This window comes from Pongo pygmaeus, chromosome 13, assembly GCF_028885625.2.
Source record: "Pongo pygmaeus isolate AG05252 chromosome 13, NHGRI_mPonPyg2-v2.0_pri, whole genome shotgun sequence".
Lineage (NCBI taxonomy): Eukaryota > Metazoa > Chordata > Mammalia > Primates > Hominidae > Pongo > Pongo pygmaeus.
The window spans coordinates 99,762,226-99,778,406 of record NC_072386.2 but is presented as its reverse complement, the minus strand read 5'-3'; the positions used below and the strand labels follow the sequence as shown (position 1 = coordinate 99,778,406).

The 16,181-nt window shown below is 45.0% G+C and overlaps 1 long non-coding RNA gene across 1 annotated transcript; it reads right to left on the bottom strand.

The window, feature by feature from the left end:
• Window positions 1-206: 206 nt before the first annotated feature.
• LOC129043610 (uncharacterized) lies at window positions 207-7,556 on the bottom strand. The gene is made up of 3 exons (XR_008504482.2): window positions 7,256-7,556; window positions 5,652-5,780; window positions 207-425 (listed from the first exon to the last, which is right to left on the bottom strand). It is a non-coding gene; the product is annotated as an uncharacterized LOC129043610 (long non-coding RNA).
• Window positions 7,557-16,181: the final 8,625 nt, after the last annotated feature.

Below are 16,181 nucleotides of genomic sequence, written 5' to 3'. Positions count from 1 at the left end.
TTTCAACATCTCTAGTGACAGCATCCTAAAACCCCACCGGTCAGAAACGCAGCCCCTTTCCGTTTTAGTAAATGCCTGACTGCAGTGTTTCCCATGGGTGTTTTATACACAATGACTGACACACATGCTTATCAAATATCCATGTCACTCCGGTTACGTGGCCAAAGTGTTCAGTGTTCATATAAAGAAGAGACAACTGAATGAAACAAAATTAAACCGATTTCTTTACTGCAAGACTGATCAGAGCCTTCGATGTTCCTTTAACAAATTCTCAGTGAAGCCTTAAGAGGAGAATGTTTGAGGCATCTTTCTGGAATCTATGCTGCCTGCCAAAGGAGTCTCATAGGCTGAAGCATGCTGAAGAAATGGTGTCGTGAAGAAGGTACTTTGAGAATTCCTGCTGCAGCATGACGGTCACCAGCACACTAAATTCAGTGTGTGGCCAAAAGCAAGAAAAAGAGAATCCAGTTACTCCACTGCAGAAACCCACACACGGTGTCAAAATGCAAACGTGTCTTAAGAAGTACTTTAAGTAATACATTTGAAAAGTCAATAAGGATGTTGGAAAGGTATTTTATGGACTGAAAGGGAAAGCTACAACATAGCATGTGGAAAGCATCTTGTTTTTTGTTCAGAAAAAAATGTATCTGTTGTGCTCCCCAACTCCCCCACACTACTAGAATGTAAATTTCCAAGGTCAGGAATCTGAAATCATACAGACTATTCTAAATTTTCTTAAAATTTTAGGATGTGTTTATATTGGTAGACTATTGCATTTGTTTATTGCACTGTCATGTTCTGTTTTATATTTTATTTTAAAATATTACACTTTTTTGCTTTATCTAAAGAATGCTGTTTACTTAATATAAAGTTATGTCTGTGTGTATGCACATGTATGGAAATAGAAAAAAATGTCTGAAAAGATATGTATCAAAATTATATCTGGTTTTCTTTAAACGATGGGATCCTGTTATTTCTTGGTTTTTGTTTGTTAATTTTTTTATTTTTATATTTTAGAGACATGGCTGGGTGTGGTGGCTCATGCCTGTAATCCTAGCACTTTGGGAGGCTGAGGTGGGCAGATCGCCTGAGGTCAGGAGTTCGAGACCAGCCTGGCCAACATGATGAAATCCCATTTCTACTAAAAATACAAAAATTAGTCGTGTGGTGGCAGGCGCCTGTAGTCCCAGTTACTCGGGAGGCTGAGGCAGGAGAATCAGTTGAACCCAGGAAGCAGAGGTTGCAGTGAACTGAGATCACGCCACTGCACTCCAGCCTGGGTGACATAGCAAGACTCCGTCTCCAAAGTAAATAAATACATAAATAAATAAATAAAACTAGTTTTAGAGATAGGGTCTTGCTCTGTCACCCAGGCTGAAGTGCAATGGCACTATCATAGCTCCCTGCAGCCTCCAACTCCTGGACTCAAGCCATCCTCCCACCTCAGCCTCCCAAGTACAAGTAGCTGAGACTACAGGCCTATGCCACTTTGCCTGGCCAACCTTATGTTTTTTAAAACTTGTTTCTCTATGTTAGATATTGCCTGAGAAGCATGTTTTTACAAGGAGTATGTTCATTTTACAATCAAGGAGAGAAATAAAGCTATTTTTGTTTTGGGGAAAAAACGGCAATAAGGGAAAAAATACTTGAGCAACTGTTGTGCCCCAGGCATTTCAACTATGGGATATCTTTAATCCTCTCAATTATTATTCCCCTTTTAACGTTAAGGAAACTGAGGCACAGATCACTTAATTGACTTGCTCAAGATCATACTGTAAGTGGTAGAGTAGGTTTTCTTTTAAATGTGAATACAAAATTAGGCATGGTAGGGTGCACCTGTAGTCCCAGCTACTTCGGAGGCTGAGCTAGGAGGACTGATTGAGCTCAGGAGGTCAAGGTTAGTGGGCCATGACTGAGCCACTGCACTCTAGCTGGGTGACAAAGCGAGACTCTGTCCCCCCCAAAAAAAATTGTGGTAAAATATACATAATGTAAAAACATTACCATTTTAACCAGTTTAAGTCTACTATTATTGGCATTAAATACATTCACAATGTTATACAACCATCATTACCATCTATGTCCAGAAAGTCTTCATCATCTCAAGCTGAAACTCTCTACCCACTAAACATTAACTCCCCATTCAGTCTTTCCCTATCCTCTGATAACCTTTATTCTGCTTTCTGTGTCTATGAATTTCCCTATCTAGATACCTCACTTAACTGGAATCATATAATATTTGTCTCTTTGTGTCTGGTTTATTTCATTTAGCATAATGTTTCCAAGTTTCATCCATAACACAGCATGGGTGAGTACTTCATTCCTTTTTATAGCCAAATAATATTCCATTATATTAATATACCACGTTTTGTTTATCCATTTATCTGTTGGTGGACATTTGAATATTTATTTCTACCTTTTAGTTACTGTGGATAATGTTGCTATGAACATTGGTATACACATATCTGTTTGAGTTTCTCCTTTATTTGTGGGTATATAAACATAGGAGTGGAATTGTTGAATCACAAGATAATTCTATTACAACTTTTGGAGAAACTGCCAGACTGTTTTCCACAGTAGCTGCACCATTTTCTGTTCCCACCAGGAATGCCTGAGGCTTCCAGCTTCTCTGTATCCTGGTCAACATTCGGTCTTTTCTGTTTTTTGTTTGTTTGTTTGTTCGTTTTGTTTTTTAAATAATAGTTATCCTAATAGATGTGAAGTGGTATAAATTACAGTTTTGATTTGCATTTTCCTAATGGCTTGTGGTGTTGAGCAACATTTCATGTGCTTGTTGACCATTTGTATACTTCTCTGGAGAAATGTTTATTCAAATCTTTTGCCCATTTTTGAATTGAGTTGCTTTTTGTTGTTGAATTTTAAATTTTCTTTCTGTGTGTGTGTGAGAGAGAGAGAGAGAGAGAGTCTCGCATTGTCACTGGGGCTGGAGTGCAGTGGTGCAATCTCAGCTCACTGTAACCTCTGCCTCCTGGGTTCAAGCAGTTCTCCTGCCTCAGCCTCCTGAGTAGCTAGGATTACAGGCGCCTGCCACCAGGCCCAGTTAATTTTTTGTATTTTTAGTAAAGATGGGGTTTCACTATGTTGGCCAGGCTGGTCTCGAACTCCTGATCTCGTGATCCACCCACCTTGGCCTCCCAAAGTGCTTGGAATACAGGCGTGACCCACTGTGCTGTAAATGTTCCTTATATGGTCTGGATATTAATCCTTTATCATATATATATGACTTGCAAATACTTTGTCTCATTCTGTAGGTTGTCTTCACTTTGTTGATAGTGTCCTTTGATGCACTAAAGTTTCTCATTTAGATGAAGTCCAATTTATCTATTTTTTCTTTTTTTTTGCCTGTGCCTTTGATATTTATACGCAAGAAATTACTGCTAAATTAAATGTCATGAAGATTTTCCCCTATATTTTCTTCTAAGAGTTTTATAGCATTAGTTCTTAGGTTTATGTGTTTCATCTATTTTGAGTTAATTTTTTTATATGATAGAAGGTAAGGGTCCAACTTCACTCTTTTGCACGTGGATATCCAGTTTTTCCCAGCACCACTTATTGAAAAGACTATCCTTTGGCCATTGAATGATGTTGTTACCCTTGTGGGAGTGGGGTTTGAAATCCAGCTCTGTTGGACTTTAAGTGGTGTGGTATGGCTTTTAGTAGTAGAGTGTGTGCCCTAGATTTCCCTAAAGCAGCCTTTCTCTCTCTCTCTCAGACCTGGAAGGGCTGTCACAGGCCATGCCTGGAGAGTCCCTGACAGTGCTTCCTAGATGGGAGAGGAGGTCTCGGGCAGTGCCCAAGGGCAGCTGTACTATGGGCAGCCTTCTCCCTACCAGATGCCAGCCTGTACCAGCTAACCCAGCCTGGCTCTGGGACTGCCCAGACCGGTTTGCAGACTTTCTGTTCCCTGGGAGCTTGTTCTCTGGCCACAGCTGAAGCTTGCTTTCTCTCTCTCCCCACCCATCACCACCCCCACTGACCCCCCTGCTCTTCTGCATGGTCCTTGCCAACCCGCAGACCAAAGGCTCTGGGCTGCTGACCTTACTGCTACTCTCCTGCCCGAGGCTTGGGGCCCCTTTCCTCCCTGGGCCCCCTGCCAGGCTAGTCAGGCTCTGACCCAGAAAGTTTCTATTTCTTTAGTGGAAGTAAAATTATCAATAATAACATGACCACTAATGTGAACAATAATAATTCAACTTACCCGTCAGAGTTGAGGTGCTTTACATGGTTTACTCCCTACAACAGACCTAGGAGGTCACTACTATTATTATGACCTCATAACAGATGAGAAACTAAGGTGTGAGGACTCAAATTCTTTGCCCAAGGTCACACAGCCAAGAAGTGTCACAGCCAGGATTCAAATGCCACCTCCGGACAATGGACTAGATTGTCTGATGTCCACTCTCTCGTGGTGACCATGGCTATGTAATGAACAGCTATATATGCCATCCACTCTGTGTGCGTGTGTGTGTGTGTGTGTGTGTGAAGGGTGCAGGGTTGGGGGGTAGAGCTCTGCCAGGGCAGGCAGGCCCATGGAGAAGTGACTTAACTGAGGTCAAGGGGTGGTAAGCACGGGTAGAATTAGATCTCAAAGATAGTTTTTCAAACCTCAGACTTTTTTTTTTTTTTTTTTTTGAGACAGAGTCTCTCTCTGTTGCCCAGGCTGGAGTGAAGTGGTGTGATCTCAGCTCACTGCAACCTCCGCCCCCTGGGTTCAAGCGATCCTCCTGCCTCAGCCTCCCGAGTAGTTGGGATTATAGGCGCCAGCCACCACACCCGGCTAATTTTTGTATTTTTAGTAGAGACAGGGTTTCACCATGTTGGCCAGGCTGGTCTTGAACTCTTGACCTCAGGTGATCCATCTGTCTTGGCCTCCCAAAGTGCTGGGATTACAGGGGTCAACCACTGCACCTGGCCACTTTTTTTTTTTTTTTTTTTTTTGAGACACATTCTCACTGTGTCACCTGGGCTGGTGTGGGCGTGATCATAGCTCACGGCAGACTCAAAATCCTGGGCTCAAGCAATCCTCCCTCATCAGCCTCCTGAATAGCTAGGACTATAGGCATGTGCCACTACATCTTGCTAATTTTTAAAATTTTTTTGTAGAGATGGGGTCTCACTTTGAACTACTGGTCTCAAGGGTCCCTCCTGCCTGGGCCTCCCAAAGCACTAGGATTAGAGACGTTGAGACAGGGCTTGGTCAAACCTCAGACTTTCTGGTGTCCATTGGGCATTGGCTCACCTATAGAAAGAGGGTGGTGGGAAGTGGGGGAGCAGGTTAGGAGCTGAGAGCCAGCAACAGGAGGCAACTTGTAATGAAAGTTCTTGAACACCATCCACTACCCCTTGCTAGGCCTAGCTTGATTCTCTGCCTGTATTCCCCAAACTATCCTGGCTGGACTCACTGATATTACTTTCTAGCAGGTTCAGGCCTGCCCCAGTGTTGAAGGAATTCCCTCAACCAGGTCTGCAGGGGATGAAGAAGTAAACAAGATATGCTTCCACCTTCCAGGAGCTCTCAGTTTGGGAGGGAGGGAGACTTAACAGCCAGAAACCCAGGAGTCACCAGACACTGGCCTCCCACACCACCCACAGCCCCATCACCACATCCTGTGGAGTTCCCTCCTCATTACCTGTCAGTCCTGTCCACTGTGCTCCACTCTAGTCCATGGTGCCACTGTCTGTAAGCAGGAAGCTCTGCCACCCTTTAGCACCGAGGGGCTGCCATGTGTGAAGCAGAGGAGATGAGTGTGCATATGACGCTGTGAGAGGACAGAGAATGGAAACGTCTACGTCTATCCAGACAGTCAGAAAGGGCTTTGTAAAGGAGGCTGACCTGGGTTCTGAAGGGTAAATAAGAGTTTGCAGGTGGGAAGATGGAAAAATATTCTTGAGGGGGATGGATTTTGCATATCAAGACAGGAAGGGCATCTCAGGGTGTCCAAAGAATGGCAATAACTTATAATTTAGGTTGGGAGTGAAATGACAAAGCCAAGGCTTTTTCCCTGTAGTTAATGAGTAGCCCCTGAAAGATGTGCCCTCCAAGGGTGAAGGGGGAGTTCTGTTTTAAAATTTGTTCAGTGGCCGGACGTGCTGGCTCACACCTGTAATCCCAACACTGTGGCTCTGAGGGGGGCGGATCGCTTGAACCTAGGAGTTCAAGACCAGTACATGGGGAAACCCTGTGTCTACCAAAAAAGATACAAAAGTTAGCTGCGCATGATGGTGTGCGCCTGTAGTCCCAGCTACTCAGAGGATCGCTTGAGCCGGTAAGTGGAGGTTGCAGTGAGCCATGATCACGCCACTACACTCCAGCCTAGGCAACAGAGCAAAACCCTGTCTCAAAAAAAAAAGAAAGAAAGAAAAAAGAAAATTTGTCCAGTCTCCCCACCCAGCCTACAAATCTTTTTTTTTCTTCTTCTTTTGAGATGGAGTCTCACTCTGTCGCCCAGGCTGGAGTGCACTGGTACAATCTCAGCTCACTGCAACCTCCTCCTCCCGGGTTCAAGCGATTCTCCTGCCTCAGCCTCCTGAGTAGCTGGGATTACAGGCACAAGCCACCATGCCCAGCTAATTTGTGTATTTTTAGTAGAGATGGGGTTTTCGCCATGTTGGTCAGGCTGGTCTCGAACTCCTGACCTAGTGATCCGCCCACCTCGGCCTCCCAAAGTGCTGGGATTACAGGTGTGAGCCACTGCGCCCGGCCTAACCTACAATTCTTTTAAGTTAAATTTTTCCATTTAGGCAACAAAGACCACCCAGGGCCCCTTTCAGACTCCTAGAACTCTGTGTCCTTTTTGCTGGTGTCTCTTGTCATCAGCCCTGCTGCAAGATTGTCAGTAGGGGAACTATAGGGTCCATCTCCCTTTCAGGAAGTTTACCCTGGATGCTGCAGAGAGGCTGCAGGAGGAGGCCACTGCAGTGGTCCAGGGGCCCGAGGGATGGCTGGGGACAAGTTGGGGATTGGGGGTGTAGATGTCGGGGGTGAGGGAGAGGAAAAGATGGATGTTTCTAGCTTCAACTGCTATAATGGGCAGAGAGGTCCTGCCCAACTCCCCACACCGGGCAAGTCTCCTTCCTCAGCTCTTCAGAGGAGAGAAAGCTAATCTGATTGGTCGGGTTCCAGTACAGCAGCTAGGCCAAGTTTACTCACAAATAGGGTCACTGAGTGTAAAAAAAAAATGACACACAAGAATGTGGCCCTCTCCTCCTTCCACCCACACCTAAACACACTCACCTTTGCTTCTCCATCGAGTCTGCTACTGAACAGAAGGAGGAAACATCTCTCAAAGAAGGAGGGCTCGGGCAGAAGGAGAGGCCCTGTTAGGCCTACAGACGGCTGCAGGCTCCATTCCAGCTTTATTGGAGAGCCCTGAGCCCTGGGCAGGCCCCACAGATAACAAAGTGCAGCCTGTATCCTGTTGCTATGGTCGGTGGCATCTGGTCCCTTGAGAATCCCACGGGCAGAATGGGGAGTGGCAGAGCCGGATGGTCCTGTCGTGGACCCCATCTTACTATTATCAAAATGCCTGCCTTCATTTCTAACAGCTTAATCAAAAGAGAGAAAAGGCCTGGGGGAGGGGGAGATGAAGGGAGGGAGGGTATCTCAGAGCAGGAATTGAAGAGAGGGTGGAGACGTCAAGGTCAGAAACTGGCTCTGAGGAGTCGAGAACAGGGGTCCCCTCCCAGTGAGTCAGTCAGGGCGGGAGCCCGTGTGGCCGCTGGGCAGGGCCAGGTTTCAGTTTGAAGAGGACGTCAGCGAGGGAAGGAGGCCCAGCCAAACAGCTGTGGGATCCAGGAGTTCTGATCGTAGCCCCCACTGCTGCTTCCCAGCTATGTCACCTGGGGCATGTCCCAGGACTTCTCTGAGCCCCAGTTTCCTCGGTATAAACCGGGGATAAAAACACCTCCCTCCCAGGGTTGTCATAAAGAGTAATTAAATGTGGTAATGTCTGTGACAGCACTTAATAAACCATAAATCTCTGCGCAGCATAAAGAGGTACTATCCTTTTTATTATTCCCTTGGGAATGAAAAGCAGAGTGCCTTTCATAAGCATTTGTCAATTCTCAGCTCCACCCAGCTTCCCCGGCCTCATCTTCCCTCCAGCTTCAGAAAATGCCATCTATCTAAAGCAGAAATCACCAGTTAAAAGAAAAGGAAAGGAAGAAAATGCCATGTATTCCTTCTCCATAAACCTCTTTGTTCTCTGCTGCTCTTCATCCCTTTGGTCTCTCCCTCTCCACAGGCTTCTTCCTTTTTTTTTTTTGCTCCTCATATACATCAGCCTCCTCAACATTAAAATAAGAACCATGCCCCAGCTGGGTACGGTGGCTTACGTCTGGAATACCAGCATTTTGGGAGGTTGAGGCGGGTGGATCACTTGAGGTCAGGAGTTCAAGACCAGCCTGGCCAGCATAGTGAAACCCTGTCTCTACTGAAAATACAAAAAAATTAGCCAGGCGTGGTGGCGCATGCCTGTAGTCCCAGCTACTCAGCTACTCCGGAGGCTGAGGCAGAAGAGTCATTTGAGCCTGGGAGGTGGTGGAGGTTGCAGCGAGCCAAGATCAAGCCACTGCACTCCAGCCTGGGCGACAGAGTGAGACTCTGTCTCAAAAAAGAAAAAAAAAAAAAAGAACCATGCCCCTAAAACCTTTAATCTCCTTGCCCCATGTTTCCTCCTTCTTCCATTCTTATATTGTTATATGATTTTACAGTTTCTAAAGTTTTTTACGCATCAGTTATGCTTTGTCATATAGTGAATGTCATATAGTAATGAAATTTTGAGGTGAGCAGTATTCGCCCATTTTACAGATGAGAAAAGTGAATATCAGATTAGAATTCAGCAGAAGTCCATATCTTTTTTTGTTTTTTTTTTAATTTATTTTTATTTTTATTTGAGACCCATGCTAAGGGTCTCACTGTGTTGCCTAGACAGGTCTTGAACTCCTAGGTTCAAGTGATCCTCCTGCTTTGGCCTCCCAAGTAGCTGGCATTACAGGCATGAGCAACAGTGCATCCCCATGTTCTTTCTTTCGGAGACACCTCGCTGCCTCCTTTTGATGCTAACTTTCTTTTCTTTCCTTCTTTCTTTTTTTTTTTTTTAAAGACAAAGTCTTGCTCTGTTGCCCAGGCTGGAGTGCAGTGGTGTAATCATAGCTCACTGCAGCCTCAACTTCCTGGGGTCAAGCGGTCCTCCCACCTCAGCCTCCTGAGTAGCTGGGACTACAGGCACATGCCACCATGCCAGGTTAATTTAAAAATTTTTTTTGTAGAGACAGGATCTTGCTATGTTGCCCAGGCTAGTCTTGAACTCCTGGGCTCAAGCAACCCTCCTGCCTTAGCCTCCCAAAGTAGTGGGATTATAGGCATGAACGACTGCACCTGGCCTGATGCTAAACTTCTAAAATGATGGTCAGGATCTACCATCTGTATTGCCCTGCGTCTATTTTCTCTTAAGCCCATATAAGTCCATTCCTTCCTTGTACCACTGCACCCTCCTCAAGGACACCAGGATCACTAGCTTCAGGTCAGCTGGCTCACTTCAGAGGCCCTTCACGGCTCTCACTGCTATCAACACTTCACTGGCATGGCTCTGATTCAAGACATTCTTCTCCAAATTTTCTTTCCTTGGCTTGAACCAGGACTTGAAGTTTCCCAAAGGAGAAGGAGGATATGGGGAAGGTTCCTTTTGTGTCTCTGGTTCCTGTATCTTGGTTGTGTAATGTTAACATAGGTGAGTCACAGGACCCCTACTTTGGAATGCTGCTTCCATGGTGAGCTCTGAGTTGCAGCAGGATTTCAGTAGCACATTCCACCACCAGCAGCAGCCCAGCTGCCAAGGGCTTTCCCTGAAAGAACAATTTACCTTGGTTTTGACCAACTTGGCAGGAGCTGGGTTTTTGATTTGATGGCAAAAAGGACTGGAGGTGTCATAGCTTGTGAATTGGCCAGGCACGGGAAAGTTAATGTCAGCAGTCTAGGACAGGGCAAAAAGGGTTACCAGTTGGAACTAGACCTTCCCAAGGGGATTGGACAGGGGCAAGGGAGATGAACCCAATTATATGTGATGGGGTGGGGGTGATGTGGAGTCCTGCATTGTCCAGTATAGTAGCCACTAGTTACATGAGATTATTTAAATTTACATTTTGTGAATTTAAATTTAAATTTAAGTGAAATCAAATTAAATATTTAGTTCTTCGGTCTCACTAGCCATCTTTCAAGTACGCAATGGTCCCATGTGGCTAGTGGCTGCCGTATTGGATAGAGCAGATGTAAAATGTTTCCATCATTGCAGGAAGTTCTATAGGACAGGACTGATTTTAGTCCATCAAACAGAAAAGAACAAAGGTAAAGCAGTTGGCTAAGAGATTGTAAGGGAAAGGCAAGCACATCAGGGATGTCCAGGAAGAGGGAGCATGGCAAGGGCAACCCAAGGGTAAGTAACAATGGAGATGGAAGGGGCAGGGTGGGTAGGTGCTATAATAAGTACCCCCCTTCCACTCTATGTGTGCATCTTCCATATGGATATTAGGATTATTTTATCAGAGCCACATGTGTTTCCCAAACCAGGATGCACATCCTCTGGGGAAGAAATGGGTCCTCAGATAGAAACCCCGGCTAAGGCTGCCATCAGGTAAGGAGGGGACCCTCCTGTTTCTCTCCAGATACTGACCTCTTGGGGTCTCGATGGAAGGCTAGGTAGTAGATGTTTGGAATGGAGAACTAGGGATTAGATGTTGAGGAGGAAGTCAGAAATACCATCTGGAGCAGAGGGAAAGGATTAGCTAAGAATGTAAATTTGGGACTCAGTTGTAGTCACCAAAGAGTCCTTCCATGATTGCCACTTCTGGATCTAAAAGCTTAGATGACTCATTAACTGTCCATTTATTTCTATACAATTCAGTGATAAGCATTGCATTCTAATTATTTGCCTGGAGATGAGTCCTTTAAATAATAAATAAAGTGAGCACCTATTCAAAATAATGTTTATGTCCTGTGCTCAAGAAAGAGAACAAGAGGACAAAGAGAAGATCTGGGACCTGAAAAACCATTCTAATTCTCTTTAAGTTGTAAATTCCAGGAGCTAGATCTGGCTTCAGGCATGGCTGAATCCAGGTAGTCAAAATCAAATTGCCCTCTGTGTCTCTCCATCTCTTGACTCTGCTTCTGTTTGTGTTGGTGTCTTCCTCAGGCTTTCTCCAAATTATGTCAAAATGGGTCTTCAGCAGGCAGTTCCAGGCTTGCACACTTCTCATTCTCCAATTCCAATGGAAAGAAATGGCCTATTCCCAACAATTTCAGCCAGAGTTAAAGGGCTGACCTTCATTGGCCTGGCATGGGTTATGGTCCATTCTTGAGCCGGTAGCAGGTCTTTGGGAAATGCAATTCTCTAATTGACCAGGCCTGATCCTGTGTCCACACCTGCAGCACAGTGTGGGGTCAGCTTCACCTAAACTGTTAGGCCTAGGTGAAATGGCTCCACGAAGTAACCCAAGCTCTGTAACCAAAAGAAAGAAAATGGATGCTAGCCTGGCAGAAACCACAGCTGCCTACTATATGGCCTTTAATTAATGATAGCTATTATTATTGTGAAATGATAGAGGAAAGGTTAAGCTGACATTAAACACCTGTGGCAGTAGGGATGGCTTTGTGGCACATAGGAAGTTCTCAATAAATGTTTGTTAAAAGAATACATTTATAAGGGAGTGAATAGGAACATACATTAAAGTGTAATCCTGCTCTATGGGAAAAAAAATGGAGCCCAACAAAATGAGGGCACAATTTTGTTGAGTCTAGGAAATGAGCCAGGAAACAAAGGATAGAGACAAATGGCACATTTCTGAAGAGGAGTTCCTTAAAGACAGGGCTGAGGGCTGTTTAATTAACATGTAAAATTACTCTGGAGGAAGGGAGTGCATAAGGAACTCTCCAAGGTTTGTTGATGACACAAAACTGAGTAGTGATGGGAAGGATAATGGAAAGTTCTCCTGGAGGAAGTGGGCAAAGAGGTGGTAGTTGAGCTTTAACAAGAAGGCAAGAAGGTGACTCTAGAGATCAAATTCCAAAAGATGCCTATGAGACTAAGGAAGTCAAGCTACTGCTTATGACCAAGAAAAGGATCTAGAAGTTAGTGTGGACTGTTTCCTGAGAACTTCAGTCCAAGATAGTTTCAGACAGAAAGGCAGGAGAAATCCTGGGTGTCTTATTCCTTCAGGCTATTCTAACAGAATACATGAACTTGTATTATAAACAACAGAAATGTATTTCTTATAGTTCTGGAGGCTGGGAAGTCCAACACCAAGTTGCTGACAGATTCAGAGCCTGGTGAGGGCCTGTTTCCTGGTTCATAGATGGCACCTTCTCACTGTGTCCTCACATGGTGGAAGTGGCAAGGAGTCTCTGGGGTCTCTCTCTCTCTCTTTTTCTTTTTTAAGATTAGTCAAGTGCAGCAGTGACAAAGGGAGAAAGAATCGAACAGGAATTTGATCTGTAACTGACTATGAACACTTAACTGAGATAGCTCTCTACCTTCGGACTAGCCTCTGGGGTCTCTTATTTTTTTAAATTTTTTTAGAGATGGGGTCTCACTATGTCATCCAGGTTAGGCCCCAACTCCTGAGCTCAAGCTATCCTCCCCACCGGCCTCCCAAAGTGCTGGGATTACAGGCATCAGCCACTGCGCTTGGCTTGGGGTCTCTTTTACAAGGGCACAGATTCCATTCATAAGGGCTCTGTCTTCAGGACCTAATAAACCTCCACCTCCTACTCCTTGGGGGCTGGGATTTCAGCATATGCATTTTTGGGGGATACAAACATTCAGACCGTAGCACTGGGGGTTCTGAATAACCATTTGAAGATCAAAAGGCCCATAAAAGAGCAATGCATTGATAAACAGAAGATATGTGCAGCTCTGGCCCATTCACACTGGGCATAAAAGAGGTCCAAGCAAGAGCAATTAAAATCTTTGAAGGGCTGGTTATAGAGTTCAGATAACAAGAATAGGGAATTTTCGGTTCAAAAGACAAAGATTAAGAAAGAGCAAGCATTGAATCACATAATACTGTGAACAGACAAACTGCAAACTTACTCATCAAATATTGAAATTCTAAGATTGAAACTTGACATAAAATGTAGTCAAAGGAATGCCTGAGCCTTGGCTTTTCCTGTGTAGTGGAAAGAATAGTGCTTAAATCACTATTGTGATAAGGATGGAATGAGATCCATGAGGTGACAGTGCCTGACACACAGGAGGTAGAGGTAAAACTAAAGCAATCTGGAGTTCCCGTGTGATTCATGATGACATAGTATTGCCAGTGCTACTATGTGAGAGGCTCCATTCCAGTCTTCATTTTCCCTGTCTCTAAAAGGCAATAACAATATCTACCCCACAGGGCTGTTATGAAGATGAAGTGAGATCTTGCATTCATTCAACAAACATTTATTGACTGCCTACTACTTATCAGACAGCAGGCTAGGTGCTGGGTGGGGATATAATGATGAATAAGAAAAAGTCCTCCAGCATGGGCAACGTGGTGAAACCCCCATCTCTACAAAAAATTAGCTGGGTGCGATGGCGAGAGCCTGTGGTCCCATTTACTTGGGAGGCTGAGGTGGAGGATTGACTGAGCCTGGAAGATTGAGGCTGCAGTAAGCCGTGATTGCACCACCGCACTCCAGCCTGGGGAACAGAGCAAGACCCTGTCTCGAAAGAAAGAAAGGAAGGAAGGAAGGGAGGGAGGGAGGGAGAGAGACAAAAAATCCCTATCCTCATATAGCTTAGGTCTAGTGGGAGAGAATGATCATGGATAAATCACAAAACTGAATGATACCTACTAGGAGACGGGTGGCACTATGAGAGTTACAAAGGAGATCATGGCAGTAGAGGGCTTTGAAAACCATAATGCACCAAACTAATATTATTTATCTTTTGTGAAACAGAGTCTCCCTCTGTCACCCTAGCGGGAGTGCAGTGGCATTACCTTGGTGCAATGCAGTGTACTGCAACTTCAAACTTCTGGATTCAAGCAATCCTCCTGCCTCAGCCTCCCAAGCAGCTGGAAACACAGTCATGTGCCACCACGTGTGGCTAATTAAATTTTTTTTTTTTTTTGTAGAGACAGGTTTTCACCATGTTGCCCAGGCTGGTCTCGAACTCCTGGGCTCAAGTGATCCTCCCACCTCGGCCTCCCACAGTGCTGGGATTACAGGTGTGAGCCACCACACCCAGCCATGTTATTAATAGTGCACTCATATTAGTTTCCTGTTGCTGCTGGAATAAGTTACTACAAACTTAGTGGTTTAGAACAACACAAATGTATTATCTTACAATTCTGGAGGTTTCATGGGCTAAAATCAAGGTTGCATTCCTTCTGGAATCTCTAGGGGTCAATTTGTTCCTTATCTTTTCTAGCTTCTTTCAGCTACCCAGGTTCCTTGTATCCTGGTTCCATTATGCTGACTTCTGCTGCCATTGTTGTGACACCTCTGACTCTGACCCTCCTGCTTCCCTCTTACAAGGACCCCTGCGATTACATTGGGTTAATACAAAATAATCGCTCTACTTCAAACTCCTTAACTTAATCACATCTGCAAAGTCTTTTTGGCCACATAAAGGGACATATTCACAGATTCTAGCAATTGGTCTGTGGACATCTTTGGGTGGCCATTATTCAGTGTGCCACAGCATTCCTGGGCTATATAGCAGGAAATGGACTATCCTTAGAAACCAATAAGCAGAATTGGGCTACCTTTGAACATCTGCTTGTGGCTGTATTCTATTAAATACAGTCTGGGGTGGAGCGGTGGGAGAGGAGTAGATTGGGTATCTGAAGGCCGATTACAGATGCCCTCTCAGAGAACACTGTCACATGGGAGACCTCCATAGTATCATAAAAGGAACATTAGACAATGAGTGAGGGTACTGGCTGCTGCCACTCAGGAGCTCTGAGACCTCGGACAAGGATATTACTTCTCTTAAGACCCGAACTCCAGTCCTATGTGACTTGGGGGGTACATAGAATACCTGGAAAGATTGGAGTGTGGACTAATGAAAATTCCATCCATGAAATCACCTCAGACAGAGCCTGATCCTTAATAAATGTCTGTTTTAGAATGCCTCATGAATGCACTACTTCCTCTTTGTCTTTTTTGCTGTGTCCACTGCCTTTTCCAGGCCTCTCAGACATCTTCACTTGCCTGCCAATCATGCACATACCTCTGCCTGGTAGCAGAGGTAGTGGTTAGCAGCCAACAGCTTTGCAGCTGGGTAAAGGAGCTGGTCTTAACCATGGAATCTGGAGCCCGTCTCTTAAGCTCTCTAAGCTTCAGTTTCCTCCTCTGTACAATGGGGATAAGAACGTCTATCTAACCAGGCTGTTGTGGGGATTGAGATGATGAATGGAAAGGGCTTAGCACGGTGTTTGGCACAAGATTAAGGGAACAATAAATAGTAGTGTTATTCTTCCCAAGAGGCCTGATCTCCTTTCAGCTTCATCCTCTTCCACATTCCTCATTTAGCAGCACTGGTCAACCCTCTTCACTCGAAGCTGACCTTGAACTTGTATACTGGAGGGCCACTGCTTAGAAACAACTCTGTCTCTCTCCGATATTCTCAGTGTGTCCTACACTACTCATTCTCGGAGCCTCAGATCTACTCTGCTTCTCAGTAATTTTCAACTTCACTAGCCTTCTCTGTTATTTATTCAGGCCTTTATCTCAATACTGGACCTGAGATCTTGAGGAAAGGTGTTTTCTTGCGTAGCATATTGGAAAAATACTTCCTCTCCTCGCTGGGCCTCAACTTCCTTATGTGGAATGAGTCCACTGGACTGGAATGACTAAAAAAGTCCTTCCAGTTCTGAGATCTTAAATTGACAGAACTTAAGTAGCAAGGACCTTGTAGATTACCTTGTTGATTACCTAGTCCACCCCTCTCCTTTTCCACAAGAGGAAACAGTGCTATTTTTCCAAGGGGGAAAACTTAGTGCTATTCTGTCTGGTCTCCGGGGCAACGCTTCCCAGAGGGCACGCGGCCTTGTCTTCCTATCAGTGCAAGGGGGCACTCGGCGCCTCCAGGGCTCTGGGCGCCGGAAACACGTGTGTGCTCACCTACGTGTACACACGTGAGCACACCTACAGCAGCAGGGGGCGCTCGGGCCGGCAG